At 40.6% G+C, this 19192-nt stretch overlaps 1 protein-coding gene across 1 annotated transcript in view; it reads right to left on the bottom strand.

Annotated features, from left to right (window-relative positions):
• The window catches only part of SYN2 (synapsin II), a 1078985-nt gene that overhangs the window by 38993 nt on the left and 1020800 nt on the right, over positions 1–19192 (bottom strand). The gene's annotated exons all lie outside the window — the stretch shown is intronic.

Here is a 19192-nt window from a genome sequence, read left to right as displayed (position 1 = left end):
TGGAGTCCATCCAGGACTTGATTGTGTGCTTTCCGCACTACACTTCCCAGAAGTCTCATTGGAGCCTCCCATCGGCGGGTAAGTTATACGTATTTGGAGAAGTGTAGCGGGTGCGCACACCGCTTCCGTTAAAGCCCCTGAAGAGAAGCAGATGGAGCTTCGAAACGCGTCGGGCAGATCCATTACGGAGCGGCATCTACAAGCGGATCCCCGCCCTCACCTACACATAAATAAAGCTGCTGCTCGCGTGCTACTCAATGGTGGACAACCTTGGAGCGAGAATCTAAATGCGGCAGTCCAGCCGCAGAGTATGCACCACCCCGTTAACGTGGGGGTCACGGCAGTGAAGTAGCAGCCGTACATGGGATCGAGGACGGGCCCACTTGTGGAGTCCATCCAGGACTTGATTGTGTGCTTTCCGCACTACACTTCCCAGAAGTCTCATTGGAGCCTCCCATCGGCGGGTGAGTTATACGTATTTGGAGAAGTGTAGCGGGTGCGCACACCGCTTCCGTTAAAGCCCCTGAAGAGAAGCAGATGGAGCTTCGAAACGCGTCGGGCAGATCCATTACGGAGCGGCATCTACAAGCGGATCCCCGCCCTCACCTACACATAAATAAAGCTGCTGCTCGCGTGCTACTCAATGGTGGACAACCTTGGAGCGAGAATCTAAATGCGGCAGTCCAGCCGCAGAGTATGCACCACCCCGTTAACGTGGGGGTCACGGCAGTGAAGTAGCAGCCGTAGATGGGATCGAGGACGGGCCCACTTGTGGAGTCCATCCAGGACTTGATTGTGTGCTTTCCGCACTACACTTCCCAGAAGTCTCATTGGAGCCTCCCATCGGCGGGTGAGTTATACGTATTTGGAGAAGTGTAGCGGGTGCGCACACCGCTTCCGTTAAAGCCCCTGAAGAGAAGCAGATGGAGCTTCGAAACGCGTCGGGCAGATCCATTACGGAGCGGCATCTACAAGCGGATCCCCGCCCTCACCTACACATAAATAAAGCTGCTGCTCGCGTGCTACTCAATGGTGGACAACCTTGGAGCGAGAATCTAAATGCGGCAGTCCAGCCGCAGAGTATGCACCACCCCGTTAACGTGGGGGTCACGGCAGTGAAGTAGCAGCCGTACATGGGATCGAGGACGGGCCCACTTGTGGAGTCCATCCAGGACTTGATTGTGTACTTTCCGCACTACACTTCCCAGAAGTCTCATTGGAGCCTCCCATCGGCGGGTGAGTTATACGTATTTGGAGAAGTGTAGCGGGTGCGCACACCGCTTCCGTTAAAGCCCCTGAAGAGAAGCAGATGGAGCTTCGAAACGCGTCGGGCAGATCCATTACGGAGCGGCATCTACAAGCGGATCCCCGCCCTCACCTACACATAAATAAAGCTGCTGCTCGCGTGCTACTCAATGGTGGACAACCTTGGAGCGAGAATCTAAATGCGGCAGTCCAGCCGCAGAGTATGCACCACCCCGTTAACGTGGGGGTCACGGCAGTGAAGTAGCAGCCGTACATGGGATCGAGGACGGGCCCACTTGTGGAGTCCATCCAGGACTTGATTTTGTGCTTTCCGCACTACACTTCCCAGAAGTCTCATTGGAGCCTCCCATCGGCGGGTGAGTTATACGTATTTGGAGAAGTGTAGCGGGTGCGCACACCGCTTCCGTTAAAGCCCCTGAAGAGAAGCAGATGGAGCTTCGAAACGCGTCGGGCAGATCCATTACAGAGCGGCATCTACAAGCGGATCCCCGCCCTCACCTACACATAAATAAAGCTGCTGCTCGCGTGCTACTCAATGGTGGACAACCTTGGAGCGAGAATATATATATCAATACAAACATGAATATGCAAAATACCGGTCCAGAAAATATAAAGAAAATGTTACACCTTATAATCCTAAACAGTTTTTACTTATACAAAACTTACTTAGCAGATATCTTGTTTCAAGGTAGCCTCTTGATCCAATATGTTTATACAACATTTAACATTTAAAAAACCATACATCATATTCCATATGCATGGTGGACCATATACAAACAAACGTAACCAACAATAGACAAAAAAATATAGAATAAAAGATCGCAGAGAAGATTAGAGAAAGCATTTGAGATAGAATGTATGAGGTAGCATGATATCTCCTCATATATAAACTACACAGAAATTTAAAGCAGACAATAGTATATGGCCTGAGGTAATGTGCCAAAATGAAAAAGCCAATAGGAAGAAGAGAAAGCAGTAAAAGCTTTGTTGTCTATATATGACAAGATATCATGCTATCTCATACATTCAATCTCAAATGCTTTCTCTAATCTTCTCTGCAATCTTTTATTTTATATTTTGTAAACAATGCACCCATTTATATTTGCTGGACAGGTATTTTGTATATTCATGTTTGTATTGTCTTTTTATATGTATATATTTATGTGTATTTATATATTTGTTGATTTTACAGCCCTGAAGAAGTTCATTATTGGACGAAACGTGTCGGCTGTGGTCTTTTTATGAAAGAAAAATGAAATTCTTCAGGAGGTTGGGTCTTCCTATTTCTATTCTTTAATTCTACAGTATGGTGTAAGAGTGATATATCTAAATCTAGTCTCAAATTTGTGAGGTTGCTGCCAATGAATGGTCCTCATTGGACAGCTAACAAGGTATTTGGTCACCCTAATTTCCACTCCTCCTATAGGTGGAGAAAGATTTGTCAGAGGAGCATTGCCTTTCAAGTAACGGAAGATGCTGCAGATTGTCTAATCATAAAGGGCCCAGTACGGTTAGAACAGTAAGGTGAACAAGTGTATAATAATAAATATTTTACCGCACTTTCGTTGCAGCAATCAGAAGTCCCAAATGAGACATTTTAAGGCTGGAACACAACACTACTGAATAGAGGATGTCGGCCAACTTCTGCAAAATTTGGAATAAGTGGCTTCAAGCTGACAAATGCAGCAATTAGGTTTAAGATTGTTGCTAAAAAATGTCAGACTTCTGAAAAACCTTGTATCAGTTTTTGAAGAAGGCTAGTCCCCTACTCTGTGACCATGAAGCAGAATAAGGAAGTAATTTTGAGGCAGGTGTCCTGCCCACCAAACTCATGTTTCCTTGGCCTCATTTCATCTCAAGACCCACCTTATTTATGGCAGTGGCCATCACTTGACTTATGCCATTCACGAAGAGAAAGCTACATGCATGTCAGGGTGATTTATATGTATATTTTTCTAAAGCCTTGTCAGCAGATCCATTTCAGGCACTGAGATTGCTGCCAGGCAAGCATGTATCTCAAAATACGGTAGGCAGTCCTCCATGGGGACAGTAGACATAATGCGCTCCACTGACCTAGTGGGCAGTCTGGTTGCCCCCTGAGGTCTCAGTTTTTTCATAGGTGTTCTAACAAGGCCCAGTTGCCCTGTTGGACTAAAGAATATGCATTACAGAGTTTGGAAGGCAATTCTGAGATTTAGCACTCATACAGAGAATTATTGTGTTTGCAATTTTTCCTGTTGTTTGTGCTTTTCTTGTCTGTTTTCTTTTGGAAGTCACAGATGGTAAGAAAACTATGTGCTGAACTTGCAGACGTAGATTTTTGAAGCTGGTGGCTATTTTATTCAAAGCCTGTGCATGGTTACAGAAGGAGTGGACATTGGCACCAGTCATTACACTGCTGTTATAGGATCCAATAACCTAAAAACCATAAGTTTAGAATTCCTGGTTCATTGGACATGATTCGAACCAACCTTCAGCCATCCACAGCATGGACTGAAGCTTCTCTATCCCCCCAAAAAACTAATAGTTCCCACAAGTGCTATCCAATGCCAAGGTACTTTCTACACCCTCAAGCTGTGACTTACAACAGAATGAAGAGTTTTAAGGTCTGTAAATTAAACCCCTTGGCTCCTGCCTTTCCTGATGCATGTGCCTAGCTACTGAACATAGTATTTTTCTATCTGCAAGACACATTAACATGACTTTTGACACATCCTGCAATGTTAACAGATACTTTGCCATATTGTGTTGCTTTCTTGTTTACGTTGTTGGTATAGTGATGTCCAATGGGGAGATCAATGTATTTTGCGTGTGTTTGAAAAAATACATTATACATACATTGAAATAAATACTTCAAAAATAACAATGATATTTTATCTGGATGTGCATAATTCTTGTCATGTCAATGTGGCAGCAGGCATCAATGAATATCTTAGATCTTCCTTTGGATATGATTTTTTTTGCATTTCTTCATCTCCAGTCTGCTGGTGTCCTTTTGCAGCTGAGAACCACTAGAGGTATTCTTCTTGTCAGTCAGTCAGATGGGGGTTTTGGCTGAGATGGTTTCGTAGGTGAGAGAACTGTTTGCAAGATGGTGTGGAAAGGCAATACAAACCAGTGAAAGTCCATCAGAGGTTCAGTGATGTGGTCATAGTTCTCCAGGCTATCATGAAGCATACTGTGGCATTAGGGATGCCCAAAAGGGGCTTAAGGATACAGTCTGCATTGCCACCATCAAAATGCAAGGGTGCACTGCCGTGTATATGTAAGGCCTTCAAATTATTTTCTAACATCACTTTTTTTGAGAAATAGATTCACTTTCTCTATGGAGAGAGTTAATACAAAGCAATCTTGTTTTTAAGTGATTCCTTCCTTGTGAGTGAGATTGGTGTCCAGGAAAAATCCAAATGACTTCATATTGGGTGAAAGTTTGGTTTGAATCCATCCAGGTTCCCTTCATTGAACCAGGTTTGGATCAATTGTTGCATATCTATCCTGATTGTTTCAGTAATATTGTGCATGCTGGTAGACAGAATTGGATTTAAAATAAACATAGGTGTCTCTGACCTATGGAATTGTAATGGTAATTTCCCATGCCTCTGCGTCTATGTTTCTAGTTGTTCATACATTTCATGGTAAAATTTGGCAACATCTAAGGCCATACTACCATAAAAGCAGTGGTTGATTCACATTCAAAATGCTTAATGATTGTTGCTTTTATCATCTTTCTCTTACTCATTCTAACATCCTCAAAGTGAAACATTCTCATATTTAACAATTTTAGAGCTTGGGTACACCAGCAGGTGGTTCAGGAAAATACACAATCTGTTTCAGGGTAGAGATGGAAGTGTGAGAAGGTGTGGTTGGGGCTGGCGATGTTGGTGGTGGTGAGTGCATGGAGGCTTAATCTGTTTTTTTATTAATGCCCATGAGTATAGAAGTCACCCCAAATGTGTATTCTTGTCTGTATGATCTGATGACAGATGACTAATAGATTTACTGATCCTAGCTCCAAAATTACTGCTGGTACTTGGTACTTGCTGCCCAGTAAATATTTCATCGAATTTGTCACATATCTCTTGGAATGAAATGAGGAAGTGGGTTAGATGGTGGGATGGTGCAAAGCATGGAAGGGATACTGATCCTTTTGCAGGAGCACTGACCGTACTGATGTTGGCAGGGAGCAGAGGTGGGAGAGTTAGCACGTCTATGCCAGCTTCCACATGCACAGATGATCATGATGTCTCATCCTCTATCAGCTCTTGAGCTAAAATGGCTGTCAGGGGCTCACCAAAGTAGGCACTATCCCAGAAGTTGTGTGGTGGATGGGATGGGATGAGAATTTACTTGCATGCTTAGGTCTGACTGCTCCAACCTCCTCTAAAGTCCTGGAATGGTGCCGCTAGGCATATCCATCACTTGATGTTTTGGCATGCAGGCCTCCTCCAATGGGGTTATGACTGCTGTTTCATTGGCACTTGAGGGGTGGAAAGAGCTGGGTAAGGAACACACATGTGCAATGTAGTCACATAAGGCCTTAACAAACTGTGAGTACTTTCCCTGATCTTGAATTTTACCTTCAGACATGACCACTTCATTTGGACTTAGGAATGCTCCAAAGGAATAAAGCGTGATGTTAAAGCTGATGAGGATGGCACAGAACCAGATACTTTATTTCACTATTCCTGTTGTGGCCTTCAAAATTCCACCAAAAGGTCAAAGGTATGCAAGCTGGCATATCATGGCTGCCAATATGTTGTCTTTTTCAGAAATCCTTGGCTCACTGTCTCAGTCCTATGGAGGTTGAAGTACCAACTATGTCTGGTGGTGAATACATTTCTCCTGGTCACTCCCAGACTGCTACGTTAGGTTCCCCAGTCAGAGATGGTAGTGAGATGTAAGCTCAAGAACTCATTCTAGCCAAGACTCCAACAAAGGGAAAACTTGTCCACTCCAAACTGTTCAGATGGGTTCTCCAGAAAAGCCCTTCTCTTGTCATTTATGTCCCTGGTAATAAAGGCGGCCAGCTGATTTAACTGTTGAGAATCATTCGCAGTATTTGGCGTCAAGGTAAAAGCAGGTCCAGGTCTCAATCGACTTCCATATTGATACTGCAGCAGGTTATTCCTCCTCTCATGTCCAGGTGTGCTCTGAGAAGCTAATGGTGGGAAGCCTTTATTATAGGAATTACTAGCCAGTGATTTGTGATACTTCCTAGTCCAGTTAAAAAGCAATTCACCCTACTCTCTTATTCAGCGCTTTCTCTCTTTATTGTGAAACAATCAAATAAATCACTGTTCTGAGCACCTTCTGACGTGGCAGGACCCCTGTTTCAGTTGATGAGCTTTGAATCCTCAGCCTAGGTCTGTTCTATGTAGATGAGGTAGCTCTCTTGGAAAACCAACCCTGGCTGGTTCGGAGGCCACCCAAACATCCCCGTAGTGAAAGGAGGCAAGTTTTCTGGGAGCAGAGCAAGTTCAAAGGCATCCGGATACGATTGTGTCGTTTACTATAAACATACTACTGTATCATATTCAAGCCAGTTTTTTGGAAGAGTCATTAGCTGTTCCTATTTCTTTACCTCACTTAGTTTGCACAATGTATACCAATGAATGGGCTTCAACCTATTTCTCCCTACATCCTGCCCTGGAATTACAACACACCAGAACTAGAACCACTTCATAGGATGTCACTGGCACTCTGAACCCCCACACTGGCCCTATCCATTCCACTTACTGCCGGCCATGAATTAGGGGCAGATTTAAAATACCTTTTCCCAGACACAAAGTGGTGTTACAGGGTGATACATTTCTTACTTTCCAGTGCAAAGCTTTATTTGTGCTGGGTAATAGCCCTTAAAGTAACACATAGTGATGTGTGCTACTTTGCATCACAGAAATGACAAATGGGTAGGAGATTAGTGCTGCCATGCTACCACTCATGGTTTTTGATAGTATGACCTATCTATAAAAATATTTAAACAGTGCTTACCAACAACAACAATACCTCCTTGAGACAGGCCCGAAGAAGGAGAAATCTTGTATTTGCTCCTAACTTTTCACACATTGCTTATCATCTGTACTGTACAGCCCACATTCAATAGGTGAAGGGTTCAAAAGCATAGCAACACAATACGATGATAGACTCCCCCCAGTCACAGATCTGGGCTGAATCCATCATCATTCTTCTGCTCACTAAGCCACCCCAGGTTGGATCCAGCCATATGCAAATCAGTCTTGACCATGTTCCTCATGGGAAAAGTCCAGCCCGAACTGACAGGCCAGGTCCTCCCTCGACCGGAAAAAAGCATCCTGGGGCCGGTTTCAGGGTATCAGCCCTCATCAGCCAGGGTAGCTTGAATCCAGTAGAAAAAAAAGCATGGGACCCACATCTGGACCTGGCCACTGAGGGCGAACATAGCAAACACAATAAGATGATGGACGGAGTGCTGAAACGTTTCAGACACTCACCCTCATTTACAGATCTCAGTTGAATCCCTTATCGTTCAAAAGCATGCTGAGGCCTAGGATTGTATTTCAAAAAGATAGCCTTCAAGGGAAAAAAAATGCCTTAAATCACACAAACACCTTTGTACTGTGGTGCAAAGGTGTAAGTGTGGTGCTAGTCAGCACCGTGGAAGAGAGCATCAGTGCTATTTTGGTATATATGTGGTGTGCTGCTTATTTTTTCTAGCACAATGCAACGCATTAACTTTGGCATCCTGCACAAAAAATAACTGTACCCCAATATTTTATCAACAACCTGTGCTGCTTCTGGCTAGATAGTGTAACTATTCTAAGATTTATTTAAGAATCAGGGTTCCCCATTTCTTCCAAATATTGCCCAAAAAGATTCTCTCCCTCTCTCTCTGCACAGTGCTCTGTCTCACTTTGGGAAAGTATAAGAATACTTTACAAAGTGTTTTAAACTTCAGAAAAATAGTTTCAAAAATGTTTTGTATAAATATTAATGTACATTAATTGTGTATAATAACTTTAAATATAAAACAAAATAAAAAATGTTAATGCACTGTTAAGTAAATGTTTCGTCAAACAATTATGTAATTTAAATATAATCAAGGAAACAACAATTTCTTAAAAACTCATTTAAAACAATCCAACCTAAAATAAAATGTTTATATTTATTATATACTAACATTATAAAAAGCTACACATAGAATTTACTTTCATTATTGTAATAATAAAAAAGAATCATTTATGTTATAAATTAAAAAGGTATTAAAAAAAAAATTAAAAAAAAAATATATATATATATATATATATATATATATATGCCACAAGGAGACTTGCAATTCAAGCTATTTACACAGTCAAATCCGCTCCCATTGGTTAGGCGCTGCATGCAGAGATGGCAACTCCCACAGTGGGTACAGGTTCCACAATGCACCCCACTTTACTATGTGTTTTCCGACTGTGGCACATTACTTTTTTGGAGCGGTTTAACATAATTAAAAGATTGGCCTCCTTCGATCAGCCGCATATTGACTGTGTAAATAGCCTGACGTGCGAGACTCCTTGGGGCATATATAATTGAGAAAGGCAAAGTGTCACCAAAACGTGTCCTAATAAATGGATGTTGTGAACCCACTGTATACATATACTAATAACTGTAGTGCCGTTTGATGAACCTTCACAAACTTTCCAAAAAAGTGCTATTTTCTACTTAGTTTCTTCCTGGAAGTTTCAAGGTGTACCGTCATGTAGGGGTAGAGAACAAACGGCTGAACGGAATTACGCCAAATTTGCCAAGAAGCTAGATCTTGGTCCAGTGCATATTGTGACTTGCTGTAAATCCATTCAGTAATTTTTGGGAAATGAAGGTTAAAAAATACTTATTTGGACGGTTGCATTTTTTGGTAAAACTCTTGTTAGAGTACTGCAAGCACAACTTAAAAAATAATAGAGCATTATGATTGGCCTAAGGGGATTTCTTTCCCCTTTGGCAATCACCCTACAGTGGGATAGAAGGTCCAAAGGGAGTGAATGCTCTGATTAGTTGGCTGCACCATGAACAAAAATGTTGGGGTGGCCATTACAGGACGGTGTGGGCTTAGTCCCCTGTCCTAAAACTGAGTTAAAAAAATTAAGGGGGCAGGGTAAGGCTACCCTGCCAAGCTAGCTCTTGTAGGGGTTCCCAGAAGGACCCTTTCTTGGGTAGAAATTAACAGACATCTTTATTTTTGCTGTGATCCTGTGGCTCTCCCGTGGGTTTCCAGCACAAAACAAAAACAAAAAAATTACACCAGCCACTTTTCATAACATTAAAATGAAATTCACAGTAAGCCAGGGCTGCGGGGTCAATATATAAATCTATTTGGGGAGGGAGAACATGCCTGGAGCCCTACTCCTCAAGCCAATGTCTACCCGGGGACCCCATCCCTTGAGGCCTGCTAACTTTTCCAAAGGGGAGGGAGTGGCCCCTTTACCCAAGCTGATTACAACCTAGCATAAAATGAATGGTTTATGAATGCTGCGATCTATTGTGCAAAAATTGATGCAGTGTTTCATAAGCACTTAATTACAATACTGCTGACATAATTTTCAGCACTGTGTTCATTTGTATGTCTGTTTTTTATGACTATTACACATTATTTTGTATATGTTTTGCTTTTGTAACATGTCACGTCTGACCCGTGAGAAAGGTTTCGGCTGAAAGTGTCAGGTGGGGAGCCTTTGCTTGCAACCTTCAACTTGTGTCTGCAACTCTTCTTTAATGGTTAAAGGACGTTGATATAAATATATACATAAATATATAGAGCCCATATAGTGCCGTTCATCACTGGGTAGTTATAGTTAGTATTGTGTTTCCAAAGGAAATGCATTTTTTGTTTTCTATATAAATTGGTGGCCGTTAAGCGAATCTTCACAAAACCTTCTTAAAAAAAAAAGTCATCCAACCAAGATTTTGGGGTGATCCAGCAAGCGGGAGCTGCAAAAGCTATGGATTCCATTAATGTTTCCATAGGAAAATACTCAACAGTGAATTGACAAAAACTGCATAAAATCATACACTATTTGCAATAAAGCTAGATCTTGGCCCAGAAAGCGAGCTTCCGGTGATTTACTGCAAATCTGTTCTATAGTTTTTGAGCAATTAAGGCTCCAAACAATTGTTCCTTTCATGTGGCACAGGATCTGTGTAGCCAAAAGATAATAAGATCTGACCTGATTGGCAGGTGATACATGAACAATGATGCGGTGGCAGTCATCTTAGGATCCAGTCTTGAATCCTGATAAAAAGGTATGAAATAGATATAAAGGGGCATGGGTATGAATATACTGCTCCCCTAGGCCAGGTGGGGGTGTACGAGAAGCCCCCCACCCAACACCAGTGCAGTGCCCCAATTTATTTTTTAATTTCTCCACAAAATCACTGCGGATCCATGCTTTGAAAAAATGAAGGCCTTGGGGTGAGTGCAAATATTTTATAGAAGAGGGACCCCATCCCTTGAGGTCGATATGTAAAATAAAGAGGCGGAGGGGCGTGTGGCCCCCTTCCCGTGGGTATACAAGGCCCTGTGAACCCCATCCTTCGGTACCATTAATATTTAGAAGGAAACGGGGTGTGCAGCCCACCTCCCCAAACCTTGAAATGCCCCAGAGACACCATCCCCAGGGCTGGCCTCATTGTGTCTCAGCGAGCCCATCCATGGGACATGGTATTTTCCCTGCCCAGAACACTTGAAGGCTCCCACCTGGTTGGAGCTTTAAAAATAATCCTGCTGGGTGAGAGCATGCATGTTTGCCTGCCCATGCTTTTGTGGGCAGGGATACTTTGATTGCTCTCGCCGTGCACAAGCATGCAAAACAGATGCTCCTGCTGGGAAGAAGCAATACCGGCTCTCGATGCAACCATGATGGGTGCATGGGGTTAGTCAGCGGGGTACTAGGGGCTCCCTCATTGCTCTCACCAACTCATGACCCCAGGAGATAGGATCACTGGAGCAACTATTGGCTCGGGAAGGAGTCAGCAAAAGTAACTATAACTTGTGCTCTCGCCATACACTGCTTATGACATTACATATTATAGCACTCATTACATTTTCTATGACATTATTGATAACATTACTGCAACATTTGAAATTACATCATTCATTACATACTGTGCATTGCTGGGCATGAGTTATCGGTATTTTAGGGCAGAGTGATAGTTACTTGAGATAACTATAACTTATGAATTTCAGTGGTTTTGTTAGTTTAAAATTGTATGTTTTTAGGTGACATTTTCACCTAACCAAAACGTCCCATTAACCTTAGTTTTTTTCTGTGAATATATGTATTATAGATATATATTTTAAGTCAAAATACATTCTTTTTGTTTTCTCATTATTTCCTATGAGGCATTATTTTTAAACTCTGCCTCCATTATAAAGGAATGTGCTACAGTTCTACCAGTGCTTGGCCATACGTGTTTCTAAAACGTATTCCAAATCTGAGAAAGAGTTCATTTGCTTGTTTTAGGACCTTTTGTTTGAAGTAGTTTTAGAATTTTCGTTTGTGAATATGATTACTGTTATGTGGGAAGTGTAGGTCCCTCCCCAAACCACTCATTAATTCTCCCTAAACCCCTCTTTACTCTTCCTTAAATATTCCCCATGTTCCAGTCACTTCACTTGTCCCTCCTAAATTTACAAAAAAATGTATATGAAGAAGTGCAGAGGTCTCAGCACTCAGGGCTGATATTTCCATGCATAAAAGATAGGAGCGGTGAAGGTGGAGTGCTCTTTAAGAACTAAATAAGATAAAGTCAAGCCTATCTAATTATCTATCAATGTATTGAACAAATACAAGGTGGGCCTTTGGACCTCTGTGGTACTGAGTCAGTAACAATGGCTTCCACTGATGAACTCAGTGCTTTGTTAGCCTATTAGTGGCCTTTGATGGTGCAATTACAAAATTAGGCACAACAGACTGTGAAAGTGTAAGATTAGAATAAATGTTATAGTGTGACTTATTCCTTTGAAGCAAGAAAAAGGCAGTGAATCTTGCACTAGAAATATCTCAGTAGGGGCTTACCCAAAGGGTAGTATGGCCCCCCCTGCTCTTTAATGTTTATCAACTTTCTGGTATGAAGTTACTTCACCAAGAAAAGATGCTGTTCTGCAAATTTATGAGTACTATCAGTTGATTCTTAAGCTCATTCCTCCCTAAATCGAGGAACATGGGGGCTTTAAAATTCTACAACTGGAAATGATCTCTGAATGAATACAAATCAGAAAAAGTGATATAATGTTAGCTGGGGCATTTCTACCAATTTCACAAAGGAACTCTGGAATGCTATCTTAGGTCCATGCCTTATACCAGCAGACAAAGTAAACCACCTTGGAGTCTGGATAGACAAGAAACAGTCCATTGAGAGGCAGATTCATAACTTTGGAGGTCATTATGATGCTAGTCAGACCGACTTCCGCGGTTCTTTTGGAGGCGGTCAGACCGCCGCGGTCTTGTCGGAATCTCTCAATTGGACCACCGGGTTACAACGCATGCATCATGTACTCCAACTGACCTCTGACAGACTGATGACTTTGACAGCCTTTCTCTGACCGCCGAGATGGCGGTTGGAGACATAACAGCAGCCATAAGGCAGTCCACCGATCTCTGACTGCTGTCTGAATTACGAAGTGGGGTTCTGATGACCTGACCATGGTGGTCTGGCCGACTGCCTGTCGTTGGCGGAAATTTAAGTTTTATAGTGCATACTCACCAAATTCTGCTTCTCCTCAGCAGTCTCTGCAGTGGATCCGTTTCTCCAGGTCTCCCCTACACCTGAACAGCTGTACCCCGATGTCTATGACCCTATGGAAACGGATTCCTCGTAAGTCCATCTGTATCCCCATTGACTGGACTGTGCACATTCCAAAACACACTCCATCAATGGGGTACATGCAGCACAAGTCATACCCCCAGATATGTCATGCATGTGTGTACAATTCACCTGTTTTCTGTGATTTTTTACACAATTGCAGAAACATATTTGGGGATATGTGCACCACCATAAATGAGACTGCCACGGTTGCATCGTAATACGGTGGGGGGATCCTCGCAGTCAGATTCAGGTCATGGCGGGGCAGTCGGACAGTCGATCCAAGCGGAATCATAATGACCCTCTAAATGTGCCTTGTTTTTATTGCTTTCAACTCTCAAATAAATTGTTTCTCCCTGCAAAACATGCACGCTAACCTAAGAATAATCATCTCCTAAACGGAGTTTGCTTTTGTCATCAATGATGAAGTAAGCATATGTCTATTATATTATACTGCTTACAAAATACAGCAAAGTAGACCCTGGCTATGATCATTTAAATTGTTACATAGCCCACAAGGTGTGCTTTACAATGGTTTCCTGTTGGACATCATGCATAATTTCAGACATTTCCTGTTAGTCAAAATGCAATTTTTCAGTGACATCCATCTTCCTGAGCAACCATTTTAGCAAACATTACCAACAGAGAGATGTACCATGAGTAGGTAAACCTCTACTATGTGTTCCTAGCATCAGGAGAGACAAAAGTGGGTGGTAATGCCTTCTTTGTTTTTGTTAGGAAATTATTGATCTTCCATCCACCTTCAAAATGGAAAATGAAATGTTAAATATTTATGATATAACAATCAGTAAAAATATCTTTAAAATTAAACTTTCTTTTAAGGGGTTGATTACCATGTTGTTCGGAAACCATTCTGACCGAATCGATTTTGGAATGGTTTTCGACCGAATCTTATTCTGGGAGTCTGTCCGAATGATTACGATGCTTCCCAACACCGTTTGGTCGGACTCCCATTGACTTCAATGGGAGCCTGTGTTTCGACCGAATACACAGGCTTCTATTAAATAAAGAGATGGTAGTGGAAAATTGTGCACCCTTTAGCTGGCACCACAAGGTGCCTTCCACACTGTGCATGTTTGGAAAGAGGGAACCCATGGGTACACCCACTGGCCCAATTCAGAGGCCCTTGGTTGAAAGGGTGCCTGCTAAGGCTCACAAAGTCAGCTTCTGACAACAGATCAGTGTAGGAACAACCGATTCGGAAAGGCTGTCCAAATTGGACACCTAATCACTCGTTCAGAAACGAGGTACGTAGACCTTTAAAAGTCATCTTCGAATGACTCAGTTACTCTGAATGCATTTGGGAACTGAGTCAGACAGTCCGAATGGTGTCCGAACATCATGATCGGTGGTTCGGAAATGCTTTGGAGTCAGTCGGAAACAAGGTTTGCGAATCTGATTCAAACAAATCGTATGCCATTCGTAGCCCTTCTGAATGACATTCAATGTAATCGACCCCTAAGTTGTTTCACTACCTATGCATTTCATTTAGCTGATTTATTTAATTTATGACCAAAAAGATAGAAATGGTGCTTTGTGAAAGATTGTAACATAACACGACATTTACTAAAATTATGTATGGGGTAGGCAGTGGGCACACAATTCTATTCACACCTGCCACTCACAGGATTAAAATAAATAGGGACATCTCAAGATTCCATATCTCTGCTGGCCTTTTTCAACACCACTCCTAGCTGCCAGGTACATTATTAAAGTAATCTCTATGATTAGCATACATCGGTGTGAAACATTAAACAATTCTAATGGGGATTCTGCTTTTGTGAAGAAAATATTTAATGGAACCCATCCTGAAATGGCAGAAATACAAGTTTCATATGCTTACATATAAAAATATTTTCATTGATAATATAGTTCATGAGGCATGAGAACTTTTGTTAAGAATATGTTGCTTTAAACTCAACTATGCAGCCTAGCCTAATTTTAAAATGTGTTTGGCTATGGATTTTATTTATGACTGTTGGCTGTTTAATGCTGTATGATTTACACATCGGTTTGGTACTGTTTCCATGCCTTAGCTATTGGAATATTTCACAAATAAAGTAAAGGAAAGAGGTGTGCTTAGCCAAATTGATTTAATTTACAAAAACCCTTATTAAATTACTTTTTTAGAGATGCTTTCTGGCCCACCATGATTTCACCTTGTTCAGGATGTGGATGACATGTTCAGAATCAGACCTGATTGTTATGAGGCCTTAGTTCACTCTAATTCATTAGTGATAACATATAGAGTGTCTTTCATGTATTTCAAATGTCTGGTAATGATGGCTAAACATTATACCCAAAGATTTAATAATCCTTATTCGGAGTATGTATAGACAAATAAGTGCCCTACACTATTCCAAGATTCATTCATTCATATGTATTAATTCAGGGTAAATTAACATAATTTATGGTATCAGAATATTGTGGACTAAATATTGTCTGACCAAAATATTGTCATGAATATGGATTACCAAATATTGCACTATTGAAATAAATAATCAAAAATCTTGTTTTGTAAACAACAGGACCATATATTTATGTCTGATGGTGTTTTTGGAAATGATATTTTGACATTCAACTAAATTCGAAGTGTAAGCGTTCAAAGGAAAATTGGAGGAAAGCGTTGCAATTTGTAATTTAGTTTTACTTCTATACATTATAAATGGCCTACTAGGATAATCTTAAGGATTTAGATTATTATTTAGTTATTGAATGTTAGGAAACACTGACATATACCAATTGATCCAAATTCAAAATCCAACTACAAATTCTAATGTCATCTGATTGGTGTAAAAGTAAGTCCTTGAAACTTACACACATTTTAGGAAGCTGAACACCTGATAGAAATAATGTAATTATCATATACACTTTGCAGTGCTTTCCCTAATAAACTGCCTTTATCATAAAAGTTGTCTATTTCATAAAAACATTCTCTCTATATATAGTTCCTGTTTGAATGAGAATTACCCTGATAAGGCATTGTAAAAGCTGGCCTTTATGTATGAGAATGCATACATTTTGATATATTGCTATGATAACCTTGTGTGATCTTAATTTCTATTATCTAATTTTCTAAATACTGTGGGCAAGTAAAAAAAGAAAGACTTTAATACTGGAATGCATAATGGATGCTGTGCTGATTCCAAACACAATTTACCATGGGAAGGCATTCTGTGTATGCATGGGAATTGGAAACTGATAAAACAATAATTGCTAGAGGTCGTTGTATGAATGGTACCAGTTAGTAAGGAACTTAAATGTCAAAATGTGCTAAGAATGACTGTAATATAATCATATTTTATAATGATTGAGATCTGAAACGGGGAGTTCGTTTTAGAACTTTAAAAACTTTGTGGGGAAATTAGCAAGTGAAAAATCCTGTGCAAAGTTAGTTATGCAGTACAAAAGCAAAAAAGCTACCTTTTTTTGGACACTTAGCACACAAAAGATTAATAGGAACAATCTCTTAGGCCTCTATCAGTTGATGTTTGTATTGAACATCACTCCTATTTCGTCAAGCCCATCATCAAGGTTACAAGCCTGTCTTAACCTCATAGCTGCTATGGAACGTCCAGCTCCAGTGCTGGACGTTCCATTGCGCAGGTGCAATTTGAACGTTTAACGGCTGACGGCAGCACTCCCGAGGTAGTGGTGCCGTCGGCCGGTGAACGTGCGCAGCACCTAAAGGGTTAATAAAATGGGTCCATTATTTATAAAGACATTTACAATGTCAACATTGCTCGAGTGAAAGGCTTGTATTGTGAGTAACCCCATGGTATACTCAATTAGCTTTTTGTCATTCTAGAAAGAAAACTTGTCACCGAGTAATGTCATCTGGTTCTGTCAGCTTTTTAAATCTGCTATTACAGATAACATGTTACATTAACAGATCCCAGGTATGCCTTCTCTTAAATATAGTCCACAAAAAGGGTAGATTTACATATTGATTAAACAAAGAGTATTGAAATATCTATATCCCATACCTGTTGTAGCAGATAGTACATTTCAATAGACACAATAGACGGGTAGAGAACAATGACTCTCCGATTACAACAAAACACATACATAAACAGAATAATGTTTTGCTCATTGTATTTGAAATGAAAATTCGCCAGTCCCAAATGACTGTAAAAGTAGCATGCAGTAAATACATACGTTTGGTGTGATTGCTTAATTTCATGATTTTCTCTGTCATCATTTGTAGTCAATCTAACATGAGTTTTATAAAGAATGTACACTTATCATAACAGATGTTTATTTACAATGTGGATATCTTAAAGCACTCTAAAATAAAACCTATGGATAATATTCTATTCAGTTTTTTGTGGGTATCTGTATTGTGCTATCTGCTTCTATTCATTAATTTGTGTATTAATGCACAAGTAAGTTAAAAAAAATGGTATCTGATTTGTTCTTTTGGAATACCTAGCCCTCTAGAATGAGAGTTACCTAGCTGTTCTCAATAGACCCACAGTTTAAGTTACACACTGCCTTTACATGCCTTAAATTTCGAATTAATCCAAGTCAAAATATTTGCCTCCCCCAAGCTGCATGTCAAAGCTTAAAAAAAATTCCAAATGCACATTGATCAGCCAGAAATGTTACAACTTTAGACTGAAGGCAGATGTAATGTTCCTTTATTGCACATAAAGCTGTACAAGATATTTCACATAAAAGAAATACTGCAGTCACACTTCCAGCATTTGTTCAATTTCTCACAGCCGGGTTAGTACAAAAAAAGAGGCAACAACAATAACAAAAGGTTTACAAAAAAATTGAACATTTACCCTACACTGTACAACACCTGCTTCTCTTACCCCACCTAAAATATTGCATCAAAGCATGCTGACATGCAAAACCTTAACCACTTTGGCTTGTCTTCGGTCTGTGTGGTTATGTGTTAGATGAGTACAACACAATGAGCATAGGAATTTACATTCCTTCCACAAACAACACACTTCTGCCTACCTGGGATTAAATCATTTTGTTACACACACAGGTTACAAATGTCAAGTAAAACACATACTTCGAGACTCACCCGAATAGTTCATGCAAGTGGCACACCTTGTCCATGGATAACACACTGCAATGAGTTTTGTTTCACACAGGGGTAAAGTTATTTTCAGTGGGTGGTTTGTAGTACCTGCTCTGGAGTCATTTCCCTTTGAATACAGACTACGGTATTTGACTTTCCAGCAAAAAAAAATCAGTCGAGGTTGGTCTTTATAGCGGAAGTGACCACTGGCCGTAAATTAGCAATTAAGGCTTACCAGAGTTTTTCTCATGAGTAAACCATAATATGCCTAAACAGCAAGCAAACATTGCTCACTTTTCATGCTCTGTTTGCCGTGCAATATCAGCTTCAAATAATAATAAAACACATGCAACATCCGGCTGCTAAAAAGAAAATAAAAGCTCAAACACCGTTGCCATTAATTTTATTTTGGAATGTGAGTCAAAAAACGTAATATGCAAGTATGTTTCACCTAAAAACACAACCTTGCTTGTTAACTCTGTGGCCACTGCCTTTGCAAATGTTTCTTTCGGACAGAACTGCAGTTCAGTGTGTTTTTGGTATCACTAGGTAGTGTATTAGTGGTGCAGACATCCTGTGCTGATATGCAGGGTAGGACTGATATGTCAAAATAGTTTAATTGCCGGCTTGGGTATTGCTTTACGGTGCAATGGCTAAGCTATTGTGTATGCACAAGTCGTAAAAGCAATTATGGCTTTAAAAAGGCTCAAACAGTCAAGATGTCAACATTACATCAGTGTTTCAAACCACAATATTTACAATCTAACAAGGGGTAAATTGAAGAGCAGTCTTTAGTTATGGACAACTATTGGTTCTACAGTGTACTCATTATCTCCTTAAGAGCATGACAATTGAAAAGCTACCAGGTATTTGTTCTGACACATTAATAGACATATCGACCTATCTATTTTCATGAGTAGCTCTTATAGATTATTAAGGTCCAAGCCCTACAGGACTATGAATCTAGCAAGCCCAATCTAGAATTAATGCACCCTGTAAATTAACCTGCTTTTCCCCAGGAAGAGAGCTATTCTTATAGCAAAT

The sequence above is a fragment of the Lissotriton vulgaris genome, chromosome 9, assembly GCF_964263255.1.
Source record: "Lissotriton vulgaris chromosome 9, aLisVul1.2, whole genome shotgun sequence".
NCBI classification, from domain to species: domain Eukaryota; kingdom Metazoa; phylum Chordata; class Amphibia; order Caudata; family Salamandridae; genus Lissotriton; species Lissotriton vulgaris.
This window is presented reverse-complemented; position numbering and strand designations above follow the sequence as displayed.